The following is a 23,322-nucleotide window of genomic DNA, read 5'->3' on the forward strand; positions in this document are numbered from 1 at the left end:
ACCTTACTGTTGATGGTCTGGCGAGTGACCCCTCCCACCACTCCCTCTATTCATATCACCCTCTAAGGTGTGCCCTCTTTTATTACAGGCCCACTTATTGGTCGGTATCCAGCACACCACAACCGACTGGTGTCATTTGAATATGTTTTTTGGTTATAATATGCTATGTTACCTTATCATCACGGCTATATTGACCCGACTACAAATATATATATAGGACTCTAGGAGCTGCCAGCAGGGGGACTGTCTGGGCTGTCAGGCAGTCCACCAGGCTGCTAAAAAGTAAAAAAAAAATATATATGTTGTTATACATATATTATATATGTATAATATATTATCAAATAATTAAAGCATTTTTTATATATTATACATATATATATGATTTCATTATAAGTGTATTTTGATATATATATATATATATATACACACACACACACATATCTCAAAATACACTTATAATGAAATCATATATATGCATTATATATGTATAATATATTATAAAATGCTTTAATTATAATATATTATACATATATAGGAAATAAAAGTGTGTGTGTATATATATATATGAAAAAAATATATGAAAAAAATCGGAAAGGTGGAAGGGACAATAACATTAATGACCCTAGATGTTTCCAGTTTATATACTGTAATACCCCATGAAGGGGGTATAGAGGCAATGAGGGAGCTATTAACTGAGACAAAACACTATTGTGGTCCACCCGTTGAGTATACCTTAGAGTTGTTATCACTGGCATTAAAGAACAACTACTTCAGATTTGAGACGAAGTGGTACTTGCAAAGGGCTGGGACATCCATGGGGGCAGCTATGGCCCCCATGTATGCCAATGCCTATATGTACCAGTTCGAAAGGGAGTACATTCTCAGCAAATATCATGACAAAATAATTAAATATTTCCGATATATCGATGATATTTTAATTTTGTGGAAAGGGGGCACTCAACAAGCAATGGAATTCATTGAAGATTTAAATGAATCTCCTACCCCAATAAGAATGACTTCAAATATCCGTAACCATACTATTCATTTTCTGGATTTAGAAATATCTCATGATCAAGGAAATATAGAATATCAACTCTATACAAAACCCACAGATCGGAACACCTTACTTCACTACGAGAGTGCACATCCCAACCACGTGAAGAATTCCTTGCCCCTCTCGCAGTTTTTGAGAGTCATAAGAAATAACTCCAGAGGATTACAGTGTGAGAAACAACTACAGGAGATGTACAACAAATTCTCACAAAGAGGCTATCCTAAGAAGGTGTTGGACAGCGCTCTAATGAAAGCGAGAGATCGGAGAGGAGAGACAGAAAAGAAACCACAGGAGAAGAACTATAGGATCCCTTTTCCAATGACCTATAATACAGCAACAACAAAATTTTGCCAGACAGTTGTGAAGAACTGGCACATTATGGAAAATGATAGGAGCCTCCCAAAGAGTATACATAATAGACCAATGTTCTCTTATAAAAATAACAAGAATTTAAGGGATCTACTGGTCCATACAGACCCAATTAAAAGTTATACGTCTACAACACGAAATGTGGCAAGCCATGGATGTGTAAGATGCCTAGGTTGCGTAACCTGTGGACATCTTATAGCATGTAAAAGTTTTAATCATCCTAATACAGGTCAGGTGTATAAAATACAACATAGGATTGGTTGCCGTACAGATCATGTGATCTATAAATTATCATGTCCCTACGGATTAAATTACGTCGGGAAGACGGAAACTGCCTTATGCGAAAGAATAAGGGGGCACAGGTCCAGCATCAGATTGGCCTATAGGGACAAGAAATCCGATAAACCGGTTGCTAGACACTTTTTGGAGAAAAATCATCCATTATCCTCTTTGAAGTGCATTGCGATTGACCACCTTCCAATTTCAAGACGAGGTGGCAACAGACAGGAACAACTATTACAGAAAGAGACATGGTGGATCCAGAAATTGGGGACTATGGCTCCAAATGGCCTTAATGAGAAACTTTCCTATATCCCCTTTTTATGATAGATTACTTACTAATGAGGCCAAAATAGTGGCACGATGTGGAAAGTAACGGGTTGGATTAAGGAATAGTGAGGTTCACTGGTTCACTAGGGTCACTATATGACAAAATAAACGTTGAACAACTAGGCTACCGTTAGAAGGAAAATATTTTTTTAACTCAATTTTTTTTGGATTATTTCCCCAAAATTTTTTTTCTTAATTTCCATTATATGGTTTATATCAAATTCATCTCTATAGCAATCTGTGGGCTCTGGTTAATATGTGGGAGAGATTGGGATTCTCACCTACTCTCGCTCCCCAAAGATTGGGCAAAGGGCAAGTAGAGAAGGCAGTCGAGGAGAATCTATCCATAACGAGACTCTCCTTTCTATATGGGGTGGGCATCACAAACGTATAGATTTAGCCTACACATAGGAGGAATTAGCAATGTTATATGAGAACACAATGAATAGTCAGTTTACACACAGTTTAGCACTTCTTAAGAGTATGCAGTAGCACTTTATTTGAGGATGCATTAGCACTTTTCACTTTTTTTACATTTTGGTATATTGACTACATCACACTAGACTATAAAGAATAGCACACTTAGATGGATATAGTATGCATCTAATGTCACACACTACAACACATTCTATAGTGACTCCCCCAATAGTGGTAGTAGATCACCTTCCTTTGATTATATTTATTGCTGAGAATACCTAAGTATTTTACAACACTTGAGTTTCACTAAGGTTAAAGTGATGTTTTTTCATTGCAAGAATTTATTTACATTGTATGACTACTAATAGTCTATCACATATTTTTCATTTTTGTAATTATTAGTTATTTGTTCTATTTACATTGCTTCTCTTTATATGGAGGTAGCAGTTTTTTGTGATGTTTCCAACTTGATTTCGTTTAAATCCTACCGCCGAGCGAAGGGCTGATGTAGAAATGAGTCCAGGAGTAAACGCGCATGCGCCCGACGTCTCCATAGCAATGGAGGACGCGGGGAACCAGGAAGTAAGCTGAGCGCGCGATTAGGAACACGGAAGCATCCTGCACCCACCCGGACGCTCGGCGGATAGGTTGATTGATCCCTAACACATCTGAACCGTGAGTTAACATGATTGCTAGTCTTATTTAAACCAGATTGTTTGTATGTGTATCTGTATTCTGTCCTAATGAAAGTTCCTTAGTGGAACTGAAACGTCGATTGCTGGAATAAAGACCAAATTTCTTTTTTTACAAATCCTGGGAGTGCTGATTTTTTCTTATATATATATATATATATATATATATACACACACACACATATCTCAAAATACACTTATAATGAAATCATATATATGCATTATATATGTATAATATATTATAAAATGCTTTAATTATAATATATTATACATATATAGGAAATAAAAGTGTGTATATATATATATATATATATATATATATATATATACACACACTCTATATATATATATATATATATATATATATATATATATATATATATATATATATATATATATATATATCATATAAATTGTAAAACAACATTTAAAATACTAATAAAAATGCTAACTTTGGTCAGCGTTTGTGACAAAGTGGCTACTACAAAAGACTAGACATACCCAATTTTAAATACCCTGGGATGTCTACATTTGAAAGTGGTATGCCATGGTGGGGTTATTTCACATTCCTGGGCTACCATATGGTCTCAAAAGGCAACACAGACACAGCAAACCAATCTGGCAAACTAAATTGGGCAAGCCCTATATTGACCCTGTATTTAAAAAAAAAAAAAAAAAAACATAAGACCTGTACATACCCTAAGTTGAATACCTTAGGTTGTCTTCTTTTAAAAAAATATATACATGTGAAGGGTTATTCAGGAATTCCTGACAGATATCAGTGTTAAAATGTAACTTAATTTTGAAAAAAAATGGTTTGGAAATAGAAAAGTGCTGCTTGTACGTATTGCCCTATAACTTTCCAAAAAAAGCTAAGAACATGTTAACATTGGGTATTTCTAAACCTAAGACAAAATTTAGAAGCTATTTAGCATGGGTGTTTTTTTGCAGTTGTAGATGTGTAACAGAATTTGGGGGTCAAATTAGTAAAAAAAAAAGTGTGGTTTTTTTACATTTTTTCATTGTATTTTAGAATATTTTTAAAGTAAATTATATGATGAAAATAATGGTATCCTTCGAAAGACCATTCAATGGCGAGAAAAACGGTATATAATATGTGTGGGTACAGTAAATGAGTAAGAGGTAAATTACAGTGAAACACAAACACTGCAGAAATGTAAAAAGAGGCCTGGTCCTAAACGGTAAGAAAATTGAAAAGTGGTCTGGTCAGTTAGGGGTTAAACATTGCTTCAAAGGACAGACAAAATACTCAGAGTCTGGGGGTGATTTTTATACAAACCGCTTGGTAGTTTTAAAAAGCACAGGGACTACAGAGGAAGGCTGGGGGGCTATTTGGAGCCTACCATTTTCAGATCAGTACAATGTTGCAATGCACTGAGTAAACTTTCTTATGTAGGTGATGACATTACACACAGTAGACTACACTACCAGAATAGTGCATTTTATGTTTAGGATATAATCCATTTCTGCTACCAGCACATTGAGACATGTTTTTCTGTGAAGGTGATATTCATGGTATGAAGTCTAGTTTCTGGGTACTATAAAGTATTTTTCTAGTTTTATTTAACTCAATCGGTAACTTACATCACTACACATGGTACAGGACAATTCACAAATACATTACATGTTAAGCTAGATAACGAAAAGGTGAATAATAACACATTAATCATGTACAAAAATGATTGTGAAAACATTTAACACGTGGTTTTGACAACATTTAGACACAATAGTATCTATGTCAAGGCATTAATCCATATCATAATATTGCAAGGCTTATACCTTAAATGAGGATGCATGGGTCCCATGGTTGCTCTTTCTGAAAAATAGCAGACCAATCGGCAGACAGCTAACATACCCAATGTTATTAGAATGTATTCCGATATAAACTGGGCGTGTACACATACACTTATGTTTATCTTTAATTTCCATTTAGTTTCTTCTTGTACAAAGTTCTACCGCCAAGGCATGAGTTGCAACAGTCTCTCATTACTCATTTCTATGTTGTATCTGTAAAGGATCCCATATACTCTGAGTATATCTGCTGTAGTTCTCCCAAGTCCCAAATGAATCAGTGATTATAGCTTTGATATACCCAAACATCAGCCTAGACTTGATGAAGGGTACATGAAGTCTGACTTTATTATGGCCAGATGGCCCACTTATATTTACAGCAATGATACAGTAAAACACGCCCAGAACGTGCCCATGAATTTCTGAGTCAGAATGATGAAGCATAAAAACATAACATACATAAAATATAAAAATTACATATAAGACATATAGGAACCCCCACAAATATTATATCCCTGAATAGCCTGGATATGAGCACCCAAGTTGTCCAAATAGCGCTCAGATCCCATGAATACAGCCGAATCGCCTCCGTGGTAAAGTTTTGATCGACTGCCCAAATCAGTTTCATACATTCAGTTGTAGCGGTCGGTCACTTTCGGGAGTTCCATACGAAAAAACTGTTGAACGGTTCCCCTGGCTCATAGGTAGCATTTGTTCGCCTTGTTCGTGCGAACAAACCTACCGAACAGCGCTCTTCTGGCTTATTGTGTAAAGAAGCAGGTATTCGTATGATTTTACCGGTGTTCGTGAGGTTAGAGTTCCAGACACTCGATGACCAAATGCTGTTGCCTGCGCTCGTGCGACAAGATGCAAACAGAGAGAGCACTTAAGTCTGTGATTTCTTTGTAGTTAATGAGCCAGGTGGTGACCCAATGGTAACAAGGGAGACTAACTAACATTGGTAAGCATTAAATTATTCATTTTTTCAAAGTTTTTATAGTATTATAGAGGAATGTTAGAGAAGATATGCAGGATCCTGGGCTGCACGCTCAGGAATCACCTCCCTTCAATGGCCCTGAGCCCAAGCGCACATCCCAGGATCTTACCTATCACACTCAGCCAAACACAACTGGAACTGTATGCAGCAATAGGAATTGGACTTTACACCCATCTCTATATCACATATATTGGATTGTAATTAGTTACAGGAAATATTTTTAATAAATATGATAGGGAAAGTAGTATTTTATTGCATTTATGTCAGCATATATTTGACACGGTAATAAAATACATTGTACTTGTGATAATATTACCTATGTAAATAATTGTACCGTGATTGGCACTTTGTGAATGTTAGTTGATTGTAGAGATGTAGTAACGTTTAGTACAAATGGGAAAACTGCACATATTCGATGATCTTCTACATGAGACCTGGATGTTTGTTTTTTTTCTTTTGGTGGGGTGGTATTTATATGTGATAAGATGCAAAGAGAGATTAAAGAATTAAGGAAAAAATATATTTCTTCTCTTAGGTATTCATTTTATTAGACACCTGTGGATAAGGAGGATACCAATTCTGGAAAGAGTATTTGCACATAGTGATGTCGCAAACATAAAATTTTCCATTTGAGAACGGTGAACGCGAACTTCCGCAAATGTTCGCGAACGGGCGACCCGGCGAACCGCCATAGACTTCAATAGGCAGGCGAATTTTAAAACCCACAGGGACTCTTTCTGGCCACAATAGTGTTGGAAAAGTTGTTTCAAGGGGACTGACACCTGGACTGTGGCATACCGGACGGGGATCCATGGCAAAACTCCCATGGAAAATTACATAGTTGATGCAGAGTCTGGTTTTAATCCATAAAGGGCATAAATCACCTAACATTCCTAAATTGTTTGGAATAACGTGCTTTAAAACATCAGGTATGATGTTGTATCAATCAGGTAGTGTAAGGGTTACGCCCGCTTCACAGTGACAGACCAAACTCCCCGTTTAACGCACCGCAAACAACCGCAAACAGTCCATTTGCACAACAGCAAACTCCCCATTTGCACAAGGTTGGATACCAAGCTAGCCATTTCCCGTTCCTTGTCCACACTGATGTCATTGAAGGTCTCTTCCTCCACCCAGCCACGTACAACACCAAGGGTCCCCGAAAGGTGACAACAAGCCCCCAGTATTTTTTTTTTTTTAAATGTACACTACTGTTACACCAGATATGAGTTGCACTGGTGTGACACTGTGCCCTGGCAGGCCCTGAAACGCACAAGTGTGAAGGAAACTGACTGCTATTATATTACAGTCAAAAAAGTTTAGTTTTTTTTAAATGCAAGCTATTGTGACACCAGATATGAGTGGTGGCACTGGGACCACCTTAAAAATATTGGATATCGCTAAAAATCATGATCACTATATACTTTCTCTACAAACCTCTAAAACGAACCAAACTACTCATCCATCCGCTATACCACTTTATCCCACCTAGAACTAGTGCCCAGTTAAAATACTTGACTCTTACTTATCCACACTCAGTCATGCCACACACATTTCACCACTACTCTCACTGAATCCCTCTGACTAAGGCTAAATTCATCTTCTACATCAGAACACTACTCCTAAGATTGGGTTGTATCCATGTCTCGGCTCTTTCATTGAGAATAGGGGCAGCTTCGGTCTCCTTCAACACTGACACTCCAGATGTCCCGAACGGTTCGCTGGCGAATAGTTACTGGCGAACATAGCGTGTTTGCATTCGCCACGGATGGCGAACATATGCGATGTTCGGTCCGCCCCCTATTCGTCATCCTTGAGTAAACTTTGACCCTGTACCTCACAGTCAGCCAGCAGCAGACCATCCCTCACAGACCTTCCCGCCTCCTAGACAGCATACAATTTAGATTTATTCTGAAGCTGCATTCATTTTTTATTGTGTTTGTGTTTATTATACATTACCCTCCATAGCCAGTAACCTGTGTTTATTATACATATGGGGGGATAATGTATAATAAACACAGGTTACTGGCTATGGGAGGATAATGTATAATAAACACAGGTTACTGGCTTTGGGAGGGATAATGTATAATAAACACAGGTTACTGGCTATGGGGGGATAATGTATAATAAACACAGGTTACTGGCTATGGGGGGATAATGTATCATAAATACAGGTTACTGGCTATGGGGGATAATGTATAATAAACACAGGTTACTGGCTATGGGAGGGATTATGTATAATAAACACAGGTTACTGGCTATGGGGGGATAATGTATAATAAACACAAACACACAAACACACAAAAAAAATAAAAAAAATTAATGCAGCTTCAGAATTAATCTAAATTGTATGCTGTCTAGGAGGTGGGAGGGTCTGGGAGGGAGGGTCTGCTGCTGATTGGCTGGAATGTGTCTGCTGACTGTGAGGTACAGGGTCAAAGTTTACTCAATGATGACGAATAGGGGGCGGACCGCATATGTTTGCCGTCCGTCGCGAACGCGAGCACGTTATGTTCACAAGGAACTATTCGCCAGCAAACCGTTCGGGACATCACTATTTGCACACATATATTTCACTTAACAAGACGTTTAATTGTTTTAGGCACTTTACAATTGGGATTGCACTTTATATTTCACATATTGGACTGTAACTAGTATAGGAAATATATTTTATAAATATGAAAGGGGAGGTAGTATTTTATTGTGCTTATGTCAGAATATATATGATATGGTAATAAAATACATCACATATGAGAAAAGGTTACCTACGCAATAATTATACTTTGAGCAGCATTTTTATTATAGTTAATTATAAAGATATGGTATTGTTAGCACAAATGGATAAATTGCACTTTGGTTTAATAAAGATAACAGATAAAGCATGTAATTAAGCCAACACTGGAGGGTCCTGGGTAGACTGTATACCTTTTTCTAAAGAGTTTATACACGTATATATTCTAGCTAACTAGAAAACATATTGCAACTGGCATTTTAACAATGTAACTGCACTTTAGGATTTTACAAACATTGGATCAGAGTTAGTACAAGAAATATTTTTTAGAAATATTATTTTTGACACAGCAATAAAACATATTGATTGTGAGACAATGATACTTATGTAAATAATTGTATCTTGATCGGCACTTTGAATCTTAGTTGAAATCTGGTAGAAATTGTACAACTGGGGAAATTACTCTTCGGGGGGGAATATATTTTAGGCTAATTTGCATGAGACTTGGATTTGTTTTTCTCTCTACGTCAGCATGAAAGGGGCATTGCTTGGCAAACTGCCATATCCCTCTTTGTGCTTCAAGGATGAGCTAAATTGACTGGGGTATAGCACAACAGGATGGTTCTGGTAATGGGTCTCAGAGTTTTGGGTCTCCCATTTTTTTGAGAGGAAGTGCAGGTTTCTTATGACCAGATATGCACTTTCTTGTGTGTATGTTTTATGTGTGTTGGTCAATGTCAAGCAGAACACGAGAGAGAAAAACAATGAAATATGGTTATTATTATTTATAAAGCGGTAACAAGTTCCGTATGCGCTGTACAATGGGTGGACTAACAGACTTAGGGGTTAGTGTTGCTTAGTGTTGTTTTGATGACAGTTCCAGGAGAGAAGTCAAGTTGCGGGGAGGGAAAGCTGTTCATAGTTTAATTGATATACTTTCCTAAAGAAGTAATTTTTTTTATTTTTTTTAAGGAGTGGAGATTGGGTGAAAGTCTAGCAGAGAGGGGAAGGGAATTCCATAGGAATGGTATGGTACAGCCCTATAGAAGTCTTTAAGGTGAGCATCAGAGGTAGGAGTACGAACAGAGGTTAGACGTAGGTCTCTGGCAGAGCGTAGTGAGGATAAGTAGGTTGGAGCAACATTGTGTAGAGATTTGTAAGCAAGTATCAGGATCTTAAATTGAGTCCTAGATCTTACAGGAAGCCAATGTAGGAAATTGGCGTGGGAGGTGCAGGCAGACAGGAAGATGGTCTTCGCCACCACATTCATTATAGACTGTAACGGGGCAAGTTGGGAACACGTAAGACCACTGAGAAGCGGATTACAGTGGTCAAGGCGAGAGAGCACAGCGGAATGGACAAACACCTTTGCCGAATCAGACATTTAATAGGGTCGATTGTGCGCAATGTTTTTGAGATGGAAACGGTAGGAGAGGTCGAAATCAAAGAAAACACCTGGGCAGTGAGCCTGAGAGGTAGAGCGGATGGTAACGCCATTGACTTGGAGGGAAACAGATTTCTGTAAATGAGCAGGGTTTAAATACTCCCTATAAACTTACTGATGACTTAAGGTTTTATCTTTGGAGCCATTAGTTAGAAACAGCCAAATAATTAAGATATTTCCTACAAAACAAAGGAATCTCAAAATGTATATATTTGCGGATGATATCCTAATGACTATTTTGGACCCACTAAACTCCCTGCAACATTTAATGATAGAAGTTAGAGGATATAATTTGGTCTCTAACTATAAGATGAACACCAGTAAGTCTATTTTAATTGATTTAATTCTAGAGATAAGAACATTGGAATCCATCAAACAGAAGTGTGATTTTGCTTTGGATAAAGGAGAATTTGAGTATCTGGGCAATATCATCACCAAGAACATTAAAGAGTTAATGGAAGTACATGGAAGAACATTTTTTGCTAGAACAGACTAGAACAGACTAACCAAAAGTTGAATGAGTGGCACCATTTAGAAATATCCTAGCGGGGTAGGATCCAGGAGATAAATTCTCTATATTATTTCTTAGTGGAATTACCTTAGATGATACCTAAATATATCGGAGAATAAAAAGCCCAGGATTAGCCACACATGACTGACGCTAAATAAAAAAAAACTTGTGGTTGTCTGGAGTTTCCTTTCATTAGATACCATTACGCAGCTAACATGATTGTTCATATTTATATGATGCAGCTTGACACAGCAGGATGAGAAGGCTGGTTTAAAATCGAAATGGAAGTAGTGGATTAATCTGTTTTCTTCCCAATATGGAATGAATGCAATTTCAATAAGATAAGTAAGTTAACTTAAGTAAACTCAATTTTGAATCAGGTCATAACCTCCTGGGAACTTGTTAAAAAATCCCTAGGTAAACAATAGAAAACGTGTGACTTCCTACGTGAAGAGTCCATGGAGCATAACATAAATGATCTTGATTTGAATATGTGGAAACTGAATAGTATTGTCTCCATTAGTCCATTAGTCAAATCGTAACAAGCGGGGCTCTGATATCTTTTTAATAGCTTTCACAAGAATTTAGTTTAACTAACATAGAGCTCAAGTATCTTGGAATTAAGAACTATTTAAGTAAATAACTTATCTTATCCCAATCTAGCTCTTCAGGGAAACTTAAATAAAGTCTTATCAAAAGTTTTGGACTTGGTAAGAATGTCTGATAAATCTGCACTATTAACTCAAATTAAGTCCTGGTAAAAAGAGTTGGATTGTACTTTGGATCCAGCAAAATGGACTAAGGCTTTTCATAAAACTACAAAAAACATGGGCATTTATCACTCTCTCTTCTGTTCTGCCTTAAAGGGCACCCTGGGGATTTTCTGATTGTTTCTTTTCTTGATTGATTGATTATGTTTAGGTAAAATGTGACAGATGTCTTGTTTGTGTTCCTCTTTGTATGCTTGTCTGTATTGTCTGTATTGTCTTTTTTTAAAAATATATATATATATATATACCTGAAAAACAATAAAAATTTATTAAAAGTAAATATTGTCTTTATTCGACTTAAAAGTCAAAATGTTTGTTCTGTCCAATAAATAGTGCGCTATACAGGCATATTGAAATGAAAATTACATTTAAACATTACTTTCCATGGCACCCAAAATACTCTGATTCTGGGGGTGATTTTTCTGCAAACTGCTTGGTAGTGAAGGTATTAAAAAAGGACAGGGACTATAGAGGAAAGCTGGGGATAATTGGGGCCTACTATTTCCAGACCAGCTTCAGGTGGCTAGGAGATCCCTTGTTGACCAAAGCGCCGCAGACTCTCTATGGAACATACACTAGTTGAGCTTTATAGTATCTGCTGTATATTATGTCATTGTTCTTAAACCTTTAAAACATTGATTTGGCCTGTGTATATTATTTTTACATACCCCCTTTTCACTACCATAAACATCAAAGACACAGTCATTGGATATTTTGTCTTGCTAGAGGACTCCCTATCTCAATATGGCAATTTTCAATTTATGGGGGAGGGATACAGGTTCTATTTAAGACATATTTTTACAGTTACACACATTTCAACAGTAATACATTTATCTTTCTCTGGAAGTGATACAGTTTCATCACAGTAAATGATCATATCAGAAAATTACAAAGCATGAGATTGCAACGCCTGCATTGGTCAGATATTATTTATCAAGACAATTTTGAGTGACACAGTTAGAGTAAAATCTACAGAAGACTCCATAACATACTTTTTTTGCATTTTATTGAGTTACTCATTTCAGTTTGCAGAATTATACTCACATGAGGAAATAATTTGTGAACTTGAAAAATCTCCTGCACTGTATGAAATGGCAAAAAAAAAGAGGGGGTGGGATGGCACATAGTGTAATAGTGGACAACACAGTGTTCAGCTCACAAGGTCTTATTTCCACTAAGGCAATCTCTGATTGTTAGGTACATAGAAAACAAATGGTACCTGTCAGGGTACCTGTGGTCTCTACCTCCGAAAGAGGTAGAGACTTAGCTGTTCCTCCATCCAGACGGTCTGATGGCTCCCTTCCCCGCGGTCTATCCGGTCATGCTAGGCTGGCCGCGAGGGAGTGACTGCCTTTTACAGCATCTAGGCAGGAAGTAGTCATCAGGACACTCCCCCGGAACGACCTGTCAGTCAATTGCTGCAGGACCAATCAAGACGCCTCGGAGGCGTGGTTACTGCTCTGAACAGGGTATTTAACAGAGCTTCTTTCATTAGCTCATTGCCCTGTCGTGGTTCTAGCTTGTTCTAGTCACTCAGTGCTTGTGTATTCTATTATCCCTTTTGGTTTTGACCCGGCTTGTTTACCTTACTCTGCTTATCTCTGTTTCCCTTGATTCGGCTTGTCTCTCGCTTACCTGTCTTCTGTTACCCTCGACCTCGGCTTGTCTTTGACCATTCTATACTGTACTACTTACGTTAGTCCGGCCATTCTAAGGTCCGGTATACGTATCTGGCTACTGTTTGTACTCTGCGTGTTGGATCCCTGTCCCGATCCTGACATTACGACAGGGCCAATGGATCCTGCGAGTACAAACAGTCAGCTTGCCTCTCCTGATCCTAGGTTTGAAGCCATGGATCACAGAATGGATCAGATGGCGCTTGCGCTACAGGCTCTATTATCTCGTGCCAATAACCCACCAGAGGAGATACATAATACCCCTGTTTCTCCTGTCGGATCAGGTCTAGAGGTAGCCACAGTGGGTGCTTCTTCTCGCATTACCCCCCCAGTACGCTATGGTGGGGCTCCTGAGAAGTGTCGTGGTTTCTTAAACCAAATCAGTATCCATTTTGAATTGCAACCTCGCTCTTACCCTACAGATAGGGCAAAGGTAGGATTTATTATCACCCTACTTATTGAGAAAGCTCTGAGATGGGCCAACCCATTATGGGAGAACGATAACCCATTAGTTTATAACTATAACGCCTTTGTAGTTGCTTTTAGAAGAACATTTGACCCTCCAGGTAGAAAGGTTAATGCAGCCAGATTACTGTTGCGTCTGAAACAGGAGAACCGAACACTTGTGGATTATGCACTAGAGTTCAGGTCTCTGGCGTCAGAGGTCAAGTGGAATGAGCAGGCGTATATGGATGTATTTTTGAATGGCTTATCTGAAGTAATCCTTGATGAGGTTGCTACCAGAGAACTCCCTGAGAATTTAGATGATTTAATTTCGTTGATCTCTCGTATAGATGAACGTTTAAGAGAGAGACAGAACACTCGAGAGAAGAACCGGAGTCCTTCTTTTAGGTTAGCCCCCGCTTTTTCAAGTCCTGACTCCACGGTATCTTTGCTTCCTGAACCTATGCAGATAGGGTATACCCGCCTCTCTGAGGAGGAAAGACAGTACAGGAGAAGAGAGGGTTTCTGTATGTATTGTGGAGCTAAGGGTCATTTACTCTCAAACTGTTCTAACCGCCCGGGAAACGCTCGCACCTAAGTCTCTCTAGAGGACAGGCCTTGGGTGTTTCTATTTTGTCCTCTACTCCTAATTATAAAGATCACAGGCTTCTGCTACCAGTTTCCTTAACTTGCGGGAGGGAAGTAGTAAGGGCTATGGCTTTGATAGATTCCGGTGCTGCTGAGAATTTTATCGACCAAGCCTTTGCCAGTAAAAACAATTTCCCATCCCAGCTAAGGGAGACACCCTTGGCCGTTGAGGCCATAGATGGTAGACCACTACTAGACCCTGTTATCTTTCGTGAAACCATACCCATTGAGTTAAATGTTGGCGTCCTACACGTGGAGAATTTATCTCTTCTGCTCATTTCGTCTCCTTCCGTTCCCATAGTTCTGGGGTACCCATGGTTGAAAGAACATAACCCTATTATTGATTGGGAGTTAGGGGAGATACTCTCGTGGGGCCAGGGCTGCCAGGATCGGTGTTTGTGCAAGGTTTCTCCATTAGCTAATATTAACATACAGGAGAATCCTACTCAGTCCACAGAAAGACAAATACCAGACCTTTACCTAGACTTAAGGGCAGTGTTTGACAAGAAGAATGCCGATTCTTTGCCGCCACACAGGTCATTTGACTGTAAAATTAAGCTTCTACCCGGGACTATGCCTCCGAGGGGCCATGTATATCCTTTGTCTGTTCAGGAGAACTCGGTTCTAGAGGAGTATATTCAGGAGAATTTAGAAAAGGGATTCATCAGGAGGTCTTCTTCTCCGGCCGGGGCGGGGTTCTTTTTCATTAAAAAGAAAGATGGCACGCTGAGACCTTGTATCGATTACCGAGGCTTAAATAAAATAACTGTCAGAAATGCCTATCCCATCCCACTGATTACCGAGTTATTTGATCGTCTTAAGGGCTCCAAAATCTTCACCAAGTTAGATCTCAGAGGGGCTTACAATTTGGTGAGAATCAAGCAAGGTCACGAGTGGATGACGGCATTCAATACCCGGTATGGCCATTACGAGTACACTGTTATGCAATTTGGACTATGCAATTCTCCTGCAGTATTTCAAGAGTTGATTAATGAGGTACTTAGGGAGTTTCAGCATGATTGTGTTATTGTTTACCTGGACGACATACTAATACACTCTAAGGAGATTGAGACTCATCATAGACAGGTCAGAAAGGTGTTACACAAACTTCTGCAACATGGTCTATACTGCAAATTGGAGAAGTGCAGTTTTGATCAGTCTCAGGTAGACTTTCTTGGGTACGTGATTTCTGGGGAAGGTTTTAAAATGGATCCTGGTAAACTCCAATCTATTTTAGACTGGCCTTTGCCCAAAGGACTCAAGGCTATCCAAAGGTTTATTGGTTTTTCCAACTACTATAGGCGCTTCATTAAGGGTTACTCCTCTATCATTGCGCCTATTACCAATATGACGAAACAAGGGGCTGATACTAAGTTCTGGTCTGAGGAAGCTCTTGGTGCTTTTAAGACTCTCAAGGAACTTTTTGCCTCAGCTCACATTCTAGTTCATCCTGATACGACTCTGCCTTTCCTGCTCGAGGTCGATGCTTCTGAGACAGGAGTGGGGGCTGTTCTGTCTCAAAGGTTAGGGGTGGATAAACCGTTACACCCTTGTGGTTTCTTCTCTAAAAAAAATTCTGGGCCTGAGAGCAGATATGACATCGGGGAGAGGGAACTGTTAGCGGTCATTAAGGCTTTAAAGGAGTGGAGACATTTACTGGAAGGGACACTACACCCTGTTGCTATCCTAACGGATCATAAGAACTTGTCTTATATTGGGGAGGCTAAGCGCTTGTCCGCCAGGCAGGCTCGCTGGGCTTTGTTCCTCACTCACTTTAATTATGTACTTACGTATAGACCTGGTTCTAAGAACTCTAAAGCCGATGCTTTGTCTCGTCAATATGAACCATCCACTATAACTGAACCACTTCTGTCCTCCATAGTTCCTAAGGGGAATATCATCGCGAACACGAATCTCAGGATTCACTCTCCATTGCTTTCTGAGATCATGAAGTTTCAGCATTTGGCACCCAAACAGACTCCTGGGGATCGACACTTCGTTCCTGCCGCTCTCCAACTGGAGGTGCTACGCTGTCTCCATAACAGCAAGGTGGCTGGGCATCCTGGTATCCGCAAGACTTATGCGCTGGTCTCTAAAGATTTTTGGTGGCCTGACTTACGCAAGGATATTAAAGAATTCATCGGGGCATGTGAAGTTTGTACCAAGACCAAGCTACCCCATTCGCTTCCATGCGGACTTCTGCACCCTTTAGAGGTTCCTGAAAAGCCGTGGTCCTGTCTGGCAATGGACTTCATTGTTGATTTGCCTATCTCTAAAAAGAAGACTGTCATCCTCACTGTGGTAGACAGATTTACTAAAATGGCTCACTTCATTCCCTTACCTAAACTCCCATCTTCGCCCGAATTAGCGGAGATATTCGCCAGGGAGATTTTCCGGTTGCATGGGATACCTTCCCAAATTGTCTCTGACAGAGGCTCCCAATTTGTTTCCCGTTTTTGGAGATCATTCTGCTCCCAACTAGGCATCAAATTGAATTTCTCCTCTGCCTATCATCCTCAGTCCAATGGAGCTGCTGAACGCACTAACCAAAAAGTTGAACAATATCTACGTTGTTTCGTTTCAGAACACCAGGACGATTGGGTCGGTTTGATTCCTTGGGCGGAGTTTGCACACAACAATCTCGTTTGCGATTCTACTCATTCAAGCCCCTTCTTCATGAATTATGGTTTTCATCCGTCTATTCTTCCTTCGGATTCTCCTTCCCAGGGGGTGCCGTCGGTTGATGTTCATGTTGCCAATTTGAGGAAGTTGTGGAATCAAACTCGACAAATCCTTGTGCACAACTCTATGTTGGTTAAGAAACACGCTGATAAACGTAGAAGGGCGGCTCCGGTCTTTGTTCCAGGTGATAGGGTATGGCTGAGCACGAGGAACATCCGTTTAAAAGTGCCATCCATGAAGTTCGCTCCTCGTTATATTGGACCCTACAGGGTGCTGACCCGTATCAATCCAGTTGCGTATCGTTTAGCTCTTCCTAATACCTTACGCATCCCGAACTCGTTTCACGTTTCATTGCTGAAACCACTCATATGTAACAGATTTTCCTCCACAATAGCCCCTCCTCGCTCCGTTCAGGTGGAGGGTCAGGAGGAGTATGAGGTTAACTCTATTATTGATTCTCGAATCTCCCGGGGGAGAGTACAATATCTGGTGGATTGGAAGGGATATGGTCCTGAGGAGAGGAGTTGGGTACCTCAGGAGGATGTTCATGCTCCCCGTCTCCGCAGGGCGTATCACTCTCGCTTCCCATCTCGTCCCGGTTCATTCCGCCCGGTGGGCGTATCTGAGAGGGGGGGTACTGTCAGGGTACCTGTGGTCTCTACCTCCGAAAGAGGTAGAGACTTAGCTGTTCCTCCATCCAGACGGTCTGATGGCTCCCTTCCCCGTGGTCTATCCGGTCATGCTAGGCCGGCCGCGAGGGAGTGACTGCCTTTTACAGCATCTAGGCAGGAAGTAGTCATCAGGACACTCCCCCGGAACGACCTGTCAGTCAATTGCTGCAGGACCAATCAAGACGCCTCGGAGGCGTGGTTACTGCTCTGAACAGGGTATTTAACAGAGCTTCTTTCATTAGCTCATTGCCCTGTCGTGGTTCTAGCTTGTTCTAGTCACTCAGTGCTTGTGTATTCTATTATCCCTTTTGGTTTTGACCCGGCTTGTTTACCTTACTCTGCTTATCTCTGTTTCCCTTGATTTGGCTTGCCTCTCGCTTACCTGTCTTCTGTTACCCTCGACCTCGGCTTGTCTTTGACCATTCTATACTGTACTACTTACGTTAGTCCGGCCATTCTAAGGTCCGGTATACGTATCTGGCTACTGTTTGTACTCTGCGTGTTGGATCCCTGTCCCGATCCTGACAGTACCATAAGTAACTTTTTTCTGGTGATAGCACATTTTTCACCACATGTGATATAATAGTTGGTCTAAATAAGCAGCAACTCTAAAATAAAATAAAAAATACCTCCAACCTGTTAAAAACGACTCTATAGGGGGTGGGGCCTAACCAGCATGGCCGATGGACGTGTGTGAGATGAGCTCTTCACACAAAACGAGACACACACGGTTTAAATGGAGGTATAACCCCTAAAATCGAAACCAACGAGACTACACACTATAAATAACCAATGGGGAACCCTCTCAAGCGAATCCAGAGACTCATCTAGCATCCTAAAGCCAGAACCAGATTCTGCGGCCTACTCACCTGGCGGATCCCACGGGGAAAGGAAACGGCCGATCCTCCACCCTGGGGCTGCCAGACTATTACAACAGACCAGTTCCCCCCCTTTGGACCGGTGGGGGTTATCCCGGTACCAACTGTAGGACAGGCAGCTAAGTACACCTCGGCAGTGAATATCGTCTCCTCTCGCACCAGGGCCGCAACCAAAATGGCCACCATGGCAGAGAAACGCACTGCAACAGACTGGGAAACTAACTTCAATGCCAAATTCGACTGGGTGTGCGCAGCGTTCTGGCGCCGGATCAAAGCCTGTGCTAATCAGATGCAACCACCCACAACTCAGGCTTTAAAGCTCCAGACAGAAGCCCTCCCGATAAACAGCTCTATCGAGCTGACAAGCCCAGCCACACACATGGACCACACTGCTGTCTCAACCACACTGACCTCTTCTGGGCCGGGTACTCACCTGGAGGTACCTCTCCTCCACCAGCCACACACCCAGGGAAAAAAACGAGCACCGGGAAACCCCTGTGCCCAGGACCCCCAAAAAGGGGCCTACGGCAAGAAGGTGCGAGTCCCCGTCAAGGCCTCAGGCCGAGGACACGCGGCACACAGACTGCGCAAGCCCGTGCAAAGCTGGATACAACAACCGACAAGGGCACACAAGTGACCGCCTGAACCGGAAGGTTAATCAGAAGAAACACAGGGGACTCCCACTAACGAACGGGGCAGAAAAAGACCCACTCCACGACCCGAGCTACAAGCCCCTCTCTGCAACACTATACCCACACCTAAACTTAAATGTCTGGAACGGTCATCCATTAAGAGCCTAGCATATATTATACACGTAGGACTTAGACTCACACCACTGTCACGGACGACTAGACAAGCTTACACTTCACACAAGGTTCTGTATATAACTCAAGCCTTAAATGCGAATCCAGTTATTTTTCCTGCCCACCTTACTTACAAACCCTACAGGTTTACGCTCACATAGATGCAGACCACCCAGTGGCTATTAACGCATGTCATTTAGACGGACCCTCACCTTTCCTGCTGAGATAGTTACTTGTACGGCATTAGACTAACAACGCCACTAGAAATTTTATCTTGACGCACTCTCCAGCTATTCTTTAGCAGCCTGTCCTCTCATTATCTAACATGACACACAGTAATCTACCGATCTATTTGACTGTTTCTCTCATGTTACATTCTAGCTAACTAAAAAAAGACTTGTGCAGACCCTCAGCCACAATGTTTTTAATGTTATGTTGATCTCATGCGTGCTTATGCTGTTGTGGCAAGGCATGCCTGGAATGTAATCTGTGCACAACAAAAAAAATTAAAAACTACTCTATAAAAACTATAGAAAATCAACAAATGGTGTGTTTTTCCAAGGACATAAAAAAACGAATAGGCAGAAGAATATGGGAGAAACACACAAGGAGCACATCGGTTATTGTGAAACACGCAAGACATGAAAGGAGTTAATGCAGCATGGTAACAAATTGAATTAAAATGGCAACAGTTACTGCTCATGGTAAACTCCCACTAATTTCAGGCTGACCAGGATGCCCAGGTCCTTAGGCATTTATATTCCTTAAGATTAAACTCCTGAACGGAACAAAAGTGAACCATGCATCGTTCCTCAATTATTCAATTGTTGTGGACAATGACAGACACGAACTGCTTGCTACAGTAAAGAGATGCATTTTCATTTTTAAAAGCAAGAAAGGACCATAAGCCATAAGGACCATTTATATATGGGAAGCAGAGTCTCTTATTCAGGGTTATTTACTAAAGTAAAAATGCAAAGCGAATTTCAAATTCAAGGCCAAAGTAATTAAATTGAAAACATAGCTGACTTAGATAATATTTATAGTTTGGCTATTTTTAACTTAAATTTGAACTTTCCTTTGATCATTTTGCATTCTCACTTTATTAAATAACCCTGATTCTGTTGGTCACCACCGATAGGCTAAATGAATGCTGATGCCACCATTACCACCGCCTGCTGTATACAGTTGTCAGCAAGAGTAAAACAGTGTATATCAGCAAATCGGTAAATCTATGAATTCATTGCTAAGCTGTAGCATTATTTCAACATTCACATCTAACATTAAACATGTCGGTTTTACATGGTATTATTCTAGTAAACACTGTTTAGGTTAATGGTTTTGTAAAATAGTACAGACAGGTATGTACTATCAACTAATACCTATACGTGACCTAGGTAGTGGGCATAATAGTTTTTAATAATATTTATATGTCACCTCTTGTTAAATCTATTAGCTTTTTCTGTGACTTGTTCATTCTGTAAGTTGTTTCAAGAGATGATTGAAAACAGATACACATGGAGTTAGTTTTGCTCAGTCATAACTCAGACTTAATGACTTTATTTTGATTTTGAATCTAATTTTTCTGTGCTTACTAAGAAAAGAAAGTGAGATGAAAAGGAAACTATGGGAAATATAACTTAATTTGAATCGAATTCCATGGATAAGATTTTATTTTATCTTTGATGGTTCTGTCATTCTTTTTGCTACTGTTACTTTAGTCAGAATTTATCTATTTTACCATCGCATATGAAATCCATAGTCCTTTTTTCCATTCACGCATTGAAGAGGTCAGAGTATACCCTGGATACATGGAAATTCACATACCTTTTAGACTGCTCATGTTATCACAATCAATGTATTGGTGGCTAAAGGGATGAAGAACACAGATACAAGCCAAGTTAGCAGATGTTCTGTACCAAGGACAACATCTATCTATCTATGCTTCTATCTATCTATCTATGCTTCTATATATCTATCTATCAATCTATCTATCTATCTTTCTGTCTGTATGTCTATTACTAGAGTTCGTCCAATATATGTGCTTACAATACTGCAAAAAATTTGACATTATTGGCACTATTTAAATGTTTTACTGCAAAAAAACAAATGACAGAGAGAAAAACGAGGATTAAAAAATAAAATAACACAGCAATTCAGAGTGATGCCAAAATAAAATAAATCCATATGGTTAGACTGGCAGTTATAGCTTTTTTCTTCACAGCTGGTTCTGTTTATGCATTGTGCATGCACGTTATAGCTTGGCTCCAGAATCTGATCCATAACTTTACAACATCCCAGAAAATATGCTCTTAATTACAGTAGCCAGGTCTGAGCCATGATCAGAACACAGACCAGCAAAGTTGTATGAGTGAACTGCACTGTGAGAGCAGGATGGTGACCTATGCCAGAAGAGACACTGATAAAAGTAGGCTTCTGTAGGCTGTTGTACATGGAGGATTTAAAGGTTATTATAATCGAGGGACATCGTTATCCCTTATTAATCCTGTCTAGTTGACTCTGGAATTCAATGCTTGCTCTATGGGAGATTGTTACTGGCTGTATCCGTGTCTTTTTTTACAGTGGTTTCTAAATATTATTTTAGAAACTAAATAATTATCTTTTGCTGTGCAAAAACTGTACAGTGTGACCTTGTGTTTTTTAGTTATTTGTAGCTCCTGGGTTTTATTGGATTCTGGTTGTGTTTAAAGCTTTCCAAATACTTATATGATATAGTATATTGCATATACTATAGATTGGTATATTGCATATCAATTTGAAGATACTAGATATATGAAGACGTGGGGCACTTGATAAAATATAAACACATTTCTTCTATAGAAACACGAGAAACTGGTGGTTTTATGCTCCACTAAAATGATTGTAAATAGTTTATTTCCTGTCAAGTGTGTTTATGTTTGAAGAAGACCGTGAGATTCCTCAAAGCATCTCTTTGAAAAAATAATTGTTAGTGTTACATTACAAATTGATCACTTCAGTGGCAACAGGATATGCAAGTATAGATTTCCAAGAGGGAACACTAGACCTAATTTTTAGGGGTTACAAGGAAATCAAGTAGAAGTAACTTAATTTTACCAGAATCTCTATATCTGATTCTGACCACTTTACATATATTCCACAGCTAGAAATATTTATTTACATTATGCTTTTTTTTTTTTTATTGTACTAATGTTGATTGGGATGCAAAGATTTAATTGACAATGGCTCAGAGGGGTATAAACAATTTTAAATCTCTCCTACCTCTACATAAACCTGTAGAAGACTTAAAATGAGAAGTGGGTGTAAAAAGGCACTCAACAATCTATAACTATGGCAGCAGTAAATCATACAAGAATTTCCAAACATTGTGACAATGCACAATACACCAATAACAATAAATTGATAAGCCACGCCAGGGGGAATCATTTAAAAACAACCATGAAGTGCAAAGTGCATATAAACATAAACATACATAAAGCAAAAGAATATCCCTGTTGATTAGTGTCTGTATATGTTTGTATGCACCATTGCACTGTTTGTAAATTATTCCCCCTGGGCGTGGTTTATCAATGTATTGTTTTTAGTTTATAAAGAACACTTACTGAGAAAAGTGTGAATTGTTAAAGATTCAAAGTAAATGCAAAGTGAATTGGAAAAATCCTTCAGGTCGGCTATGTTTTCAATTGAGTTATTTTAGCCTTTCTGATTTACATTCCCAACAATTCCCACGTTAATGAATAATCGAAAAAATGGATTTTATTAAAGGACACGGAGGCTCATATTATGCTTATCTCTTTCTTTATTATACCTCAGCAGCAAAGAGAAGGTATAAACATTCATAGAAAAAAATTTGAACAGGTTCTCCAAGGGTTAACACAACATTATACCCTTAACCAATAGGAACAGTCCATCTATCTATAACTACTCATGTGACCTTTCCTCTCCCTCTTTCTTTGCTGCTGCCTCAGCTAAGTACCATCTAATTTTAGCTCACCTCAGAGCAACTTATATTTAGATTGTTAGAGCCTTTTATGTCTTGAATGCTTTCAATGTAAATTTGCATATGTCTTATTATTATTCCTCTGTTATCGATTCTATCTACTTCTGGTGCAGG

This window comes from Pelobates fuscus, chromosome 4 (genome assembly GCF_036172605.1).
Source record: "Pelobates fuscus isolate aPelFus1 chromosome 4, aPelFus1.pri, whole genome shotgun sequence".
Taxonomy (NCBI): Eukaryota; Metazoa; Chordata; class Amphibia; order Anura; family Pelobatidae; genus Pelobates; species Pelobates fuscus.